The 11,562-nt window shown below is 49.2% G+C and overlaps 1 long non-coding RNA gene across 2 annotated transcripts; it reads right to left on the reverse strand.

Moving 5' to 3' along the window:
• Nucleotides 1–529: 529 nt before the first annotated feature.
• Nucleotides 530–10,714, reverse strand: Gm35125. 2 transcript variants are annotated; one of them, XR_877036.3, is made up of 3 exons: nucleotides 10,605–10,714; nucleotides 9,254–9,359; nucleotides 530–1,846 (listed from the first exon to the last, which is right to left on the reverse strand). It is a non-coding gene; the product is annotated as a predicted gene, 35125 (long non-coding RNA). The 2 variants fall into 2 exon arrangements; XR_385829.4 differs by having other exon boundaries at nucleotides 8,706–9,359.
• Between the last annotated feature and the right edge of the window lie 848 nt (nucleotides 10,715–11,562).

Consider the following 11,562-nt stretch of genomic DNA (forward strand, 5'->3'; position numbering starts at 1 on the left):
TGTATGCCTGCATGATAGAAGAGGACATTGGAGCTTATTAAAGATGGTTGTGAGCCATCATGTGGTTGCTGGGAATTGAACTCTAGACCTCTAGAAGAGCAGGCAATGCTCATAACTCCTGCTTTATTTTTTTTCCAGCCCACTTGCTTTATCTTTAAGGCAATCCATTCCATTTTTCTAACAACGTTTAGGACCAAAACATTGTGTGATTTTTTTTTCCCCAGGGGAGATAAAATTTGGTCTGCTACCCCTCTGGGCACTAACAGACCAAACAATCCCATCAAAGTCCAAAGTCCACTGGCAAACCAGTGGGTGTATCTGGGTTCCTTGTGGCACTGTTGTCTTAGTTAGGGTTTTACTGCTGTGAACAGACACCATGACCAAGGCAAGTCTTATAAAAAACAACATTTAATTGGGGCTGGCTTACAGGTTCAGAGGTTCAGTCCATTATCATCAAGGTGGGAGCATGGCAGTATCCAGGCAGGTATGGCACAGGCAAAGCTGAGAGTTCTATGTCTTCATCCAAAGGCTGCTAGTGGAAGACTGACTTTCAGGCAACTAGGGTGAGGCTATTAAGCCCACACCCACAGTGACACACCTATTCCAGCCAAGTCACACCTATTCGTACAAGGCCGCTCCCTGGCCCAAGAATATACAAACCATCACTACTGTGGATGGCTCAGAGGCAAACTAACTGTACAGTAGGGTCGTAGGCCCTTGTCCACTCTGCCACAGGGCAGAACTCAGAGAGTTTGACTGTGCTTACCCCATGCCAGGGCAGGTGCTGGGCTGTAGGGAGGCATCGCTCCAGGGTGGGAAAGCGCAGTCTGAGATGTGAGAAAGCTGGAGCTGGTTCAGGGGTCCCTGGGCCTGAGACAAGGCAGAGGTAGAGGGGTTCTCAGGCTCTTAGACATCCAGGCGCCCTGGGAGTTGCAGAAGAGAGGTGTCCAGCCCGTAGTGGAGGGTGGGTGAGGGAGGGGAGCTCCAACTTGTCCCATGGGGATGATTGTCCTTAGCCTGGCAGCAAGCTTGGTGGCAGTTGTGGCTGGGAGCCCAGAGAGGCCTTCTCCAGGAGACTAGGCTGTGGCTCTGTAGGCGAAGGCCTTCTTCATGGCACCCCACAACAGGCAGATCTTGATGAAAAGAGTCAGTCCATGGTTCTAAACAGTTTATTGTCATGGTGGAAAATGAGTGTGTAAACCGTACCCACTTCTCAGGGTGGGCCCGAGATTAAATGCCTTTTGCCAGAAGGGATGTCTGGGAAGGGAAAGCTCATTGGCTGAGCCCTCTGGGCCTCTAGGTACCTCATTAGAATGGAGAAGTCTGTTTGGGGCCTACATGACCGTAGGACATGTTTCTTTTATGTGAGAAGCATGGCACATGTTTCAAGTCAGGAGTCTAGCAGGGAGCTGGAGTCACCTGAATCTCAGACTCTAGACTTGCTTTATCTTCCCAAACTTTCTGGAGTGGTTTTACGTCCCACACCCACCTCAGCCTGACTGACAATGGGCTATTGCCCTGGGGCTCTCTGGGAAAGGGCAGGAAGTCAGTGAGTCCGGCCCCTCCCCTCAGCAATTGTGACTACGCTTGAGCAGTCGTACTCCTTGGGCTATGGACAGGGCCTTGGGAGGCTTATGCGTCCCAGAGGCTTCCCGAGACAGCTCAGTTTTGTTCATTTCTTGGGTCTTACATCCCTCCCGGAAGGGATGTTTCAATTCTGAGGAATATTTGCTCCACCACAAATATTCTTCTGAGATATGCATCTGCCCCTTCTGCTTACAGTTGGCATGGACAGTGGCTTCTCGAAGTACTTTCTGGTCAGATAGGGAGCAAAACTAGATGTAACCTAGAAATCCAAAGTAAAATATCTTTATCAAAGAAAAGAAGCAAAGGGCAATCAAAGCAAAGAAGAAGAGGAGGGGGGGGGAAGGGAAGTCGAAAGGGGAGGAGGAGGAAGAAGAAGAAGAGGAGGAGGAGAAGGAGGAAGAAGAAGAGGAAGAAGAGGAAGAGGAAGAAGAGGAAGGGGAAGAGGAGGAGGAGGAAGAAGAAACCCTTAACGGATTAGAATATATGTAGTCCGACTAATTTTACAGTGGTGATAGTAGGGATTCTTAGGGTTTTGTGAGCAATGAAATCAAGAGTGTGAAATGGTTCAGTAAGGTAAAGAATGCTTGGTACTCAAGTCTGGCAACCTGAGTCTGACCCTGAATTCAAGGCAGAAGGAGAAAACCCGGGCTCCCAAAAGTCATCTGAGCTCCATAGGAACACCGAGGCACATGCATGCCTCTCTCTCTCTCTCTCTCTCTCTCTCTCTCTCTCTCTCTCTCTCTCTCGCTCTCTCTCTCTCTCTCTCTCTCTCTCTCTCTCACACACACACACACACACACACACACCCCTATACATACATACATACATACATACATACATACATATTGAGTTTTGAGTGTGGTGGTCTGAATATACTTGGCCCATGGGAAGGGGCACTATTAGGAGGTGTGGCCTTGTTGGAGTAGGTGTGAGCTAGTTGGGGGAAGTTTGTCATTTTGAGGTCCTATGCTTAAGCTCCACCCAGGGCAGAAGAGACCCTCCTCCTGACTGCCCGCGAAGACAGTTTCCTGACGGCTGCCTTTGGATCAAGATGTAGAACACTCAGCTTTTTCTCCAGTATCATGTCTGCCTGGATGCTGACTGGAACACCAGGCTTTAGTTGGATAGGTGTTTCTTTGGGCCTTTGGAAAAGCCGCGCGTGGCGGCCACACGGTGGCACTGCGTCCCCGCCCCAGAAGTTTTTCCTTACAGTGGGGCTTAGGCCATTGATTGGGATTCCATCCTCAGCCTGCAGGGCTACCTGGGGCCCCTCTGTATCTTTAACATGGACTCAGACCATTTTTTCCCAGCATTCCCAAACACAGCACCAGGGAAAGCAGAGAGCTGCTCCCACACACTCTGTTAGCCAAGCATAGGCTTGGGTTAGGAGAACCAGATCAGAGCAGGAGAGTTCCCAAGTCCTGAGGACCCAATTAGATGAAAGTACAGACTGGATTTTCTCCCCGTGTCTCCACAGCTGACCACAGGCTGTCTTTGTGGGCCACAGGAGTGGTCCCCATGTATACACTCACTGTATACACATTGGGAAAATTGTTTTCAGATGTTTATATAGGAAAGTCCAAGGGCCTAGACTGGGATCAGCCTCATCAAAATCAATTTCACAGGAATAAAATTTCAGCCTTATTCACGGGTCAGACCATATCTACTTGTGATCTTTAGCTGCTTAATGGTTGCCCTGGCCTGCGATACGAAGTTAGACTAGAGAACTGGGTATGCAGCTTAGTGGTACAGCACTAACTGCTGTATGCAAAGTCACCGGGTTAATCCCTGGTACCGGAGGATAGGTATGTAGGTGTGTGTATATCTGAATGCAAAGGCCACAGCTTAGTTCTTCAGAACTTTCTAGAATAGACCTCCCCAGGGTATCCTTAGCCCCTTAGCATGGAAGAGGTTATCAAAGCACCCCGGAGAGCAGGTGATCGTGGGAAAGAGGGATGAGGGGTAAAGGGGGGGATTGGGAAGGGTGACGGAGGACAGGAGTCACTAAGGACACTGCCTTGACTTTATAGCTCTGTCTTCTTCTAGTCTCTGGACTGAGGACTGAGGCAGAGATTCCCCTGTGGACAATTTTTTTTTGCCCCTCCACAATACTGAATTTTCGTTCTATAGCTGGGTCTGGCGGCTCATGTCTATAATCTCAGTACTTGGGATGCTGAAGGCAAGAAGATTGTTGTGAGTTAGTTTAAAGCTACTCTAGGCTACACAGTGAGTTCCAGATAAGCCTAGGCTAAAGGATGAGACCCTGTTGCCAAAAAAAAAAAAAAAAAAAAGAAAAAAAAAAGCAAAGATAAATAAATAAATGAAATATTTCGAATTCACCAACTGGTCACGTAAGTCAATTTAAATGCCACTCTGTCAATGGCAAAAGAGGCACCTCGTTGGTGATGTTCTTGTATCAGTCAGGGCCAGAGCAGATGGCAGGCCTTTCTTTATCCTAGCTTGATGTCTGGCTAGGTGGCCAAAGCTGTCTAGGACTCATAAAAATCAAATCAAATCCAGGCAGCGCAGTGTGGGAGGAGGCAGACAGACAGAGACCTTCAGACTGCCGTGCCACCCACAGACCTGACCTCCAGTGTACAGAACAGGTGGGCCACAGGTACCCGCTTACCTCCACGCTACACACTAAGAATAGAGAATGCCACCCAGGGGCCAGCCTACAGCAGGAGCCACCGCAATGTGCAAGTCTGTGGTGGTCAGAGGGGAGAGAAAGAGAGCGGAGCAGCTTGAGCATTATGAAGAGATGGAACTGGAGACTGGTGGAGAGGAGGAGCCTGCTGTGAGTGGTCAGCCCTGCCACCTGGGGCCATGGTGAGGGCCTAGCCTGAGCTGTCACTGAGGACCACGTCTAGGTCCACAGCTATGCAGTGACAGGGGTCAGCATTGACATCTGTGGTTCATATGACCACTACAGAGCATCGGGATGTCCGGGCAGCCACTGGGAACTGCATGGATGTCTGGGGACGGTGCATAATCGGCCCCATTTCTCACGCTGGAGAACTGGCCCCATCTCTCATCTGCATCAGCACTTAGGAGAGCAGGCCCTGAGCCTTGCCCAGGCAGCACAGAGAAGCTGGTCCTGGTGGCAGGGGTGTAGGTGAACTGGCCCCCACAGCATACCTATGGGAGAGCTGCTGTGGGGTGGCATGGGCACAGAGATGCTGCCTCCACCCTACTCCCACAGGGTCATGAGCTCTGGAGAGCTAGCTCGGTCCCTCACCAGCTGCAACACTCGGGAGACTGGGTCCCGTTCCTTAATGGGACAGAACAGCAATGCTGACCTGGGGATCAAGTAGGTAGGTTTGCCAGCTCTGAGGGCAAAAGCAGAGGACAGCTGGCCCCACCACTTGTCTGCTGTGAGATGGCATGGGTACAGGGGTGAGGCCTTCCTACCTTTGTCCCTCACCACCTGCAGCAGTTGAGTGATCTGGCTTCAGGGTCATGAGAGAGGAAGCATTTGGGAGAGAAAACACTGCGTCTCTCCTGGGCAGCACAGAAGGGCTGGCCCTGGTTGGGGGGTGAGGGGTGGGGAAATGAAACAGACCCAAGGGTATGAGCCCAGGAGGGCTGGCCCTGCCATGAGGTGGCATGGGTGAGGAGTGATGTCGCCCCCACCTCCTGCCACGACATGTGGCAGTCAGGACAACTGGCCCTGAAGTCATGAGGGTAGGTAGGTGAGCTGGCCCTGTCCCTCACTGGCTGTAGTACTTGGGATGGTGGCCCCACATCTTGGCTGGACAGCACAGTGGCGCTGGGTGTGGGTGAGCCAGTCCTGACAGCAGGAGAGTAGGAGAACTGACCTTGCCTCCTGCAGATGGTGGCACAAAGCGGGTCTAGCCAGAGCAGTGCTGGAGAGCTTGCCCTGGTCATGTGGATAAGGGAGAGCCAGTGGGCTGACTAGTTCAGCTACCACCCAGGCTCACCCCCAAATCTATACCATCTGTAAATGGTTGGGATGTGTGAAAGGGCCAGTGCTGCTGTTCCAAAGCTGCAGGATCTCCATGACACAGGGCAACAACAGGATACCTGGGAGGAGTCCCAGTGAGGATCCAATAGTGATGGCGTCACAGAAGCCAGAGACCTCGAACCAGACCAATGACTCACTGCAACGAATATTTGCAAGTGACGATGTGTGGACAGAGGGACACACTGTGGGACATACTGCTTCCTCGACGAGATGGTTTTATGCTTTGCTTTCATTGTTGTTGTTTGTTTGTGTTTTATTTGTTGGGGGGGGGTTGCAAGGGTGAAGGCAGAGATGAGGGGACAGGAAGATATGGTGCAGGACTGGGGTACATGATGTGAAAGTCAATGATTCAACAAAAAGTTTTAAAATCAACTTAAATGTTTGATTTGTATTGAAAATGCCATTTTTAAAAAGATTCAACTATTTTAGTTTTTGCGTGAATGTTTTGCTTGCATGTATTTATCTATTCATATACATGTACCATGTGTGTACAGTGTATACAGAAGTCAGAGGAGAGTGTCAGATCCCCTGCAACTGGATTACAGATGATTGTGAGCTACTATGTGGATGTTGGAAACTGGATCTAGGCCGTCTGCAAGAATAGCAAGTGCCCTTGACTTCTGAGCCATCTCTTCATGCCCTTAAAATGATATTTTCACTCACTAGGCAATGCAAAGAGATTCAAATTTCAGTGTTCAAAATAAATATCGTTAGTGTGTTTTGTTTTTGTTTTTGCATTTATATATAAACGTGAAGGGCTGGGGTGTAGCTCAGTTGGCTGAGTCCTTTGATGCCCAGTACCACATCAAGCTGGGCATGGTGTGATCTTGGTACTTAGACTAAGTACTCAGGAAGATCAGAAGTTAAAGATCAGGGGCCAGTGAGATGGGTCAGCAGGTAAATGTGCCTGCTGCCAAGACGCATGATCTGAATTTGGTCCCTGGGACTCATGTGATAAAAGAAGAGACCTGGCTCTGGAGGTGCCCTCTGACCTTCATGATCGCATTGTGACATGTTTGCACACCTCTCTCCAAATAAGGAAATAAATATTGTAAAAGGCTGAGGTCAACTGCGCATGGCTGTGTATGCCTTTAGTCCCAACACTGGTAGGCAGATCTCTGAGTTCATTTAGAGACCAGCCTGGTTTAGAGAGCTAGTCCCGGTTCAGCCAGGGACATAGAGAAACCCTGCCTCAAACCAAATCCCCTCCCCTAACCAAAAAATTAAATTAAATTAAAATTCAACATCTTTCTTGGCAAATTCAAGGCCAGCCTGAGTTCCATGCGATCTGTCTTTAAAAGATAAAAATTTTTAAAAACCCAAATAACAATAAATATGACTTTTTCTTAGCAGACCACTGTTCTGAGCTCGGAGCTCTTGGCTAGCCCTTGAGACATCACTAGTCATGGGAGTCATGGGACATCAGATTGAGTGCTGTTCTTTCTTGGGTATCAATTTTTCACCTGTTGTCTTAGTTTGGGTTCCATTGCTGTAAAGAGACACCATGACCAAGGCGAATCTTTTTTCTTTTTTTTTTAAACTTTATTTATTTAATGTATGTGTGCTCTGCTGCATATACATCCCCCTGCATGAAGAGGGCGTCAGATCCCATTACAGATGGTTGTGAGTCACCATGTGGTTGCTGGGAATTGAACTCAGGACCTCTGGAAGAGCAGCCTATGCTCTTAACCGCTGAGCCACCTCACCAGCCCCAAGGCAACTCTTAAAATAAAAGTAGTTAATTGGGGCTGGCTTGCAGTTTTAGAGGTTCAGTTCAGTATCATCACTGTGGGATGCATGGCAGTGTTCAGGCAGACATGGAGCTGGAGGAGCCGAGAGTTCTACATCTTGATCCACGGGCAGCAGAAGGAGATTGTATCACACTGAGCATGATTTGAGCATATATGGCCTCAAAGCCCACTTCCTCCAACAAGGCCACACCTACTCCAGCAAGGCCACACCTACTCCAACAAGACACACCTACTCCAACAAGGCCACACCTACTCCAACAAGGCCACACCTTCTCATAGGGCCAGTCCCTATGGGCCAAACATACAAGCACATGACTCTATTGGGCCATGACTATTCAAACCATCACACCTGTATAATGCAGCCAAATGCGACAAAGAGGATGTCCAGGGCCGGTGGGAGCCTCCACACTTAACAACTCTCGACGAGCCGGGTTTGATCCCTGAAAGACTCAGTGGAAGGGGAGACTTCCCCTGAAGGTTCTAATCTGATATTGTCGTCGTTAGCTCGGCTTCCTACGGCTGGCATAAAATGCCAAGACCAAAGGCACCTTGGAGAAGAAAGGGCTTGTTTGGCTCCCACTTCTAGGTCACAATCTGTCACTGAGGGAAGTCAGGGACACTCAAGGGAGTAGCAGTGATGGAGGAATGTTTTTTGCTGGCTCACTCATAGGCTCATGCTTAATACATTTCTTATCCAGTCCAGGACCACTTGCCCAGGAAATGGTGCCAGTCACAGCAGTTAGGCCCTAGCACATCAATGAAGACAGACAATACAATCCCCCCCAGATGTGTTCACAGACCAGCGGGATAAAGACAATCCCTCAATTAATCACTTTCAGGTGATTCTAGTCTGTGCTGACAGTTACTGATCACTAGAACAGACATCTACACACTCACCCCCTTTTGCCTCATTATACACCTCCCCTCTCCTTCCCTTTCTCTTTCTCTCTCTCTCCCCCTTCCTCCCTTCTGACAGTGAGTGGGCTTGCAAAGAGTTTGGGGATTTCCTCTGAAGGAGACCCCAGTGTGATCATAGAAACCAGAATTACCAAAAGTATCCAGACCATTAGGAATAAAGAACATTCCGCGCAATGAAAATTAAAAGTCACAGCCGGGCGTGGTGGCGCACGCCTTTGATCCCAGCACTCGGGAGGCAGAGGCAGGCGGATTTCTGAGTTCGAGGCCAGCCTGGTCTACAAAGTGACAAAGTGAGTGCCAGGACAGCCAAGGCTACACAGAGAAACCCTGTCTTGAAAAAAACCAAAAAAAACAAAAACAAAACAAAAAAAACAAAAAACAAAAAACCAAAAAACAACAAAAAAAAGAAAATTAAAAGTCACCAGGTGAACTCTTCTTTTAGGGGCCAATGTCCCCAATCTCACCTGCACAGACTCTGTAGTCATGCGGATGAAAACAACATTGAAGGTCAAATAAAGTTCCCAACGGTTGGGAAAAGGGATGACGATTCTCCAGCCTTCTATCCAGATAACCAAGTCCAGACAGGCCAGAAGCTGTTTTGGAAAAGGGAACAAGGCTCGTTCAGATCCTACCTACAGGGAAACAGACGGAACCTGGTTGCCCCTGAGGGCTGTTTCTCATCCTGGAGCCAGCAGGGGGCAGCATTGCCCTCCTCACAAGACGCAATGGCTAGGGCTTGAGAAGAGAGAGCTCTGCTCAGTTGCTCAGGCAGGAAGGGGCCAGAAGAAGGAGGGATGCTACGCGTCCAGGAAGAAAGGGGTCTTGGAAGGAGAATGAAATCCCCGTCCCGCGTTTCAAAAACAAAACAACGAAATCTGCACAGATCACCTTAGGGGGATGGACTCTGGTGTGTGAGTTTTCAGGGTGAAGGGTGACCATGTCCTTTCCTGCTGCCGTCCGCGTTCCTCCCTCAGGGAGGAGGTAGTCTGGCGTCCAGAAGGCCAGGACTTACCCTCTATTGAGGTCATTGTTTTCACTTGGACAGACCAGCGGGAGATCCTTCATTTCATTCAGTGGGGAGGATGCAACAGGGCTGGAAAATTTAATTCACACTTCATCTATGCAGAGAAAGAAAAAAAAAAGAAAAGAAATTTCCTTATTTATTAGTTTGTAACCAAACTGGCCTTTCTTCCAACTCCTATAATGATCAGTGAGAAAAACCATTAAGTGGTCAATGTGATTTAGACGTCATGGGACCTGACAACTTAGCCTGTCCCACGAAGCGATCTTAACTCTCTTACTCCGCAGCTTTTCTCACTGAGATGGCGTTAGGATGTGTGGACAGACAGGAACAGCTGAGTGACCGCTGGCGAGAAGAAAGAGCTGGGACTTCGGGGTATGGTGACTGCTGGTTTCCAGAACTGTTCTCACCCCTGACCACAGATATACTGGAGCTGAGTTTACATAACCCATGGTCCAGTCCCTCCTGGGATGGTTGAAACCCCACTGAACCCAGATCCTTTGTTGCCTGTGGAGTTCCTTTGATGGACTGCTGTGTCCACAGCTCGGCAGTCGGGCCTCGTGGGAGTCGAAGCTCGCTTGTGAAAGCCGTTTCCGAGGCTCCCCTGCCCTGCTCTGGAGCGCCGTGGTCACAGGCAGAGGCCAGGGTGGCTTGGAGCAGCTGGGAATCTACTGCTTTCTTTTCACAGTTCCAAGGGAGGTCAGGAACGTGGACCTTCTCCAGGGAGGGCCCAGCAGGCCAGATGTGCTTGTCTGGCTCCCCTCCCTCCTAGTTCCCTTCCCACCAACCGCCATCCCCATGGATAGGAGTGAACCAAGTGCTTCCTTTTCTGGCCTGGGTATCTATTACATAAAACTTCACAGTCACACCCAGGGAGTCAGATGCAGGAATCTAGAAAATATGCTCTCAAGAGAACAGACTATTATAACAGACTTTTTAAAAAACTCAGTGCCAAGCATTGCAATCTCTCTCTCTCTCTCTCTCTCTCTCTCTCTCTCTCTCTTCCTTCCTTCCTTCCTTCCTCCCTCCCCTTCCTTCCTTCCTTCCTCCCTCCCTCCCTCCCTCCCTCCCTTCTTTCTTTCTTTTTTCTTTTTTCTTTTTCTTTTTTTCCTGTATAACGAATCCCATTTCTGTGCAGGGATGGATGTCTCAGGCCATTGACAGTGATGGTCAAGGGGTCCTCATCAAGACAAAAGAGAGAAACACACTCATAAAACTCTCAGGCTTCATTATGCACGGTGTTACCACTCTGGGTAACAGAACCCACAGAAACAATAGGTACACTTATGGTTTCATCCGCAAGGGGAACCCACTCCTTTGCTGATTTAGGATCTGCCCTTACCTGGGAGGGGACAGTCAGTGTGAGTCAGAGGCCACTCAGATGGGAGAGAGTTGTGGAGACATCCACTGTGAAGAGATAGTGAAGAGATAGCCTAGCCCATCAGGAATTCTCCCTGGCGGAGGCAGGTCATGTGGTCATGAAATGAAAGGATCTGATTGGTGGACTCTGGTCCAGGCTCCTTCTGTCTCCTTTCCTATTGGAAGAGAGACAATACAAGCAGTTTGGCCAACCAATGGTCTGAGAAAGGACCGGATGTCAGGTTATTAGCCCACTCCTTCTCCTCCGCGGTGATGGAGAGAGGTTAAGTCATTTTGTGAGACAATGACTCCGACAGCCCGCTGGAAGGGAGTCGCTCTGGGTAGAACTGAAGCAGTGCTAAATACGTGCTTAGTCATTCACACCCATCTGTGTGTGCATGTGTGTATGTCTGTGTAAATACCTGTAGAATTCTTACTGTCTGAGCACACAATAAATGCCGGTACATTTTACTATCATTGTGCATACAGACACAGAAACACAGACACCCAGATGTATACACACCCTGTACGTCAAAGACGTACAGATCCCATACACTTTCAAGCCAACGCACGGGCTAATTTTATGTCAACTCGACATAAGCTAGAGTCATCAGAGAGGAAGGAGCCTCAACAGAAAAAAAAAAGCCCCCATAAGATTGGGCTGTAGGCAGGTCTGAAGGACGTTTTCTCACTTAGCGCTTAATAGAGGAGGGCCCAGCCCACTGTGGGCGGTGCCATCCCTAGGCTGGTGGTCCTGGGTTCTAAAGAAAGCAGGCTGAGCAGGCCATGAGGAGCAAACCAGTAAGCAGCACCCTCCATGGCCTCTGCATCAGCTCCTGCATCCAGGTCCCTGCCCTGCTTGAGTCCCTGTCCTGACTTCCTTTGATGATGAACAGCGATGATACGGAAGTGTGAGCCGAATAAACCCTTTCCTCCCCAAA

The sequence above is a fragment of the Mus musculus genome, chromosome 17, assembly GCF_000001635.26.
Source record: "Mus musculus strain C57BL/6J chromosome 17, GRCm38.p6 C57BL/6J".
Taxonomy (NCBI): domain Eukaryota; kingdom Metazoa; phylum Chordata; class Mammalia; order Rodentia; family Muridae; genus Mus; species Mus musculus.